Consider the following 2,468-nt stretch of genomic DNA (forward strand, 5'->3'; position numbering starts at 1 on the left):
CAGTGTCTTGTAGTTTTTCTCATATAGGTCTTTTACCTCCTTAGTTAAGTTTATTATTAGGTATCTTAATTTTTTTGGTGCGATGGTAAATGGGATTGCTTTTTTAGTCTCTCTTTCTATAAGTTCACTATTGGTGTAAAGAAATGCCTTCGATTTCTTGGCATTAATTTTGTATCCTGCTACATTGCCAAATTTAGTTATTAAGTCTAATAATTTTTTGATTGAGTCTTTAGGGTGTTCTATGTACAATATCATGTCATCTGCAGATAAGAACAGTTTTACTTCTTCTTTTCCAATTTGGATGTCCTTTATTTCTTCTTATTGTCTGATCACAATGGCTAGTACTTCCAGTACTATGTTGAACAGGAGTGGTGAGAGTGGGCATCCCTGTCTTGTTCATGTTCTTAAGGGAAATGGTTTTAGTTTTTGTCCATTGAGTATGATGTTGGCTGTGGGTTTTTCATATATGGCTTTTATTATGTTGAGGTATTATCCTTCTATTCCCACCTTGATGAGTGTTTTGATCAAGAAAGGGTGTTGGATTTTGTCAAATGCTTTTTCTGCATCAATTGATATGATTATGTGATTTTTATCTTCCAATTTGTTTATGTGATGTATCATGTTTATTGATTTGTGGATATTGTACCAGCCTTGCATCCCTGGGATAAATCCTACTTGGTCATGGTGTATGATCTTTCTGATGTATTGTTGCATCCAATTTGCTAGAATTTTGTTGATGATTTTGGCATCTATGTTCATGAGGGATATTGGCCTATAATTCTCTTTCATTGTGTTGTCTTTATCTGGTTTTGGTATTAGGGTGATGCTGGCTTCATAGAATGAGTGTGGAAGTGTTCCTTCCTCTTGAATTTTTTGGAATAGTCTGAGAAGGATAGGTTTTAGTTCTTCCTTGAATGTTTGGTATAACTCTCCTGTGAAGCCGTCTGGCCTCGGGCTTTTGTTTGCTGGAAGCTTTTTGATGACTGCTTCCATTTCTTCCATAGTTATCGGCCTATTGAGATTTTTACAATCTTCCGAATTGAATTTTGGAAGGTTGTATTTTTCTAGGAATATGTACATTTCCTCTAGGTTGTCTAGTTTGTTGGAGTAGAGTTGTTCATAGTATTTTTTAACACTCCTTTGTATTTCTGTGGGGTCTGTTGTTATTTTGCCTCTCTCATTTCTGATTTTGTTTATTTGAGTTCTCTCTCTTTGCTTCTTGGTGAGCCTGGCTAGAGGTTCATCAATCTTGTTTATCCTTTCAAAGAACCAGCTCTTGATTTCATTGATCTTTTGTATTGTTTTTTTTTGTGTGTGTTTGTTTGTTTTTTTTTTTGTCTCTATGTTATTTATTTCTGCTCTGATCTTTATTATCTCCTTCCTTCTACTCGCTCTGGGATTTTCTTGTTGCTCTCTTTCTAATTCTTTGAGTTGTAGAGTTAGATGATTGAGTACCATTTTTTCTTGTTTTTTTGAGGTAGGCTTGTAGAGCTATAAACTTACCTCTCAGGACTGTTTTCATTGTGTCCCATACATTTTGGATTGTTGTGTTTTTGTTGTCATTAGTTTCCAGGATGCTTTTAATTTCTTCTTTGATCTCATTGATAACCCAATCATTGTTTAGTAGCATGCTATTCAGCTTCCAAGTGTTTGAGATTTTGGGTTGTTTTTATTGTAGTTTATTTCTAATTTTATGGCATTGTGGTCTGAGAAGATGCTTGGTATGATTTCAATCTTCTTGAATTTGGGAGACTTTGCTTGTGACCCAACATGTGGTCCATTTTTGAAAATGTCCCATGTGCACTTGAGAAGAACGTATATTCAGTGGCTTTGGGGTGAAATGTTCCGAAGATGTCAGTTAAGTCCATCTGGTCTAGTGAGTCACTTAGGATTGCTGTGTCTTTGCTGATTTTTTGTCTAGAGGATTTATCCAGTGATGTCAGTGGTGTATTAAAGTCCCCTATTATGATTGTATTGTTGACTATCTCTCCCTTGATATCCTCCAGTAGTTTTGTTATGTATTTGGGTGCTCCTGCGTTGAGTGCATATATGTTTATCAGGGTTATATCCTCTTGTTGTATCGATCCCTTTAGTATTATGAAGTGGCCTTCCTTATCTCTTGTTATGGCACTTACTTTGAGGTCTATTTTGTCAAATATAAATATTGTTACCTCAGTTTTTTTTCATTTCCATTTGCCTGAGATATTTTTCCATCCCTTCCCTTTCAATCTGTGTGAGTCTCTTGTTCTGAGGTGGGTCTCTTGTAGACAGCATATATATGGGTAATGATTTTTTACCCACTCAGCCACTCGATGCCTTTTGATTGGAGCATTTAGTCCATTTATGTTTAAAGTTATTACTGAAAGGTATATGTTTGTAGTCATATCTATTTTTGTGTCTGTTTTCCTTCTTACCTGTTTATTTCTTCTTTTTACAGTATTCCCTTTAGCATTTCTTGCATTGCTGGT

Source organism: Eptesicus fuscus, chromosome 1 (genome assembly GCF_027574615.1).
Source record: "Eptesicus fuscus isolate TK198812 chromosome 1, DD_ASM_mEF_20220401, whole genome shotgun sequence".
In the NCBI taxonomy this organism is placed as follows: Eukaryota; Metazoa; Chordata; class Mammalia; order Chiroptera; family Vespertilionidae; genus Eptesicus; species Eptesicus fuscus.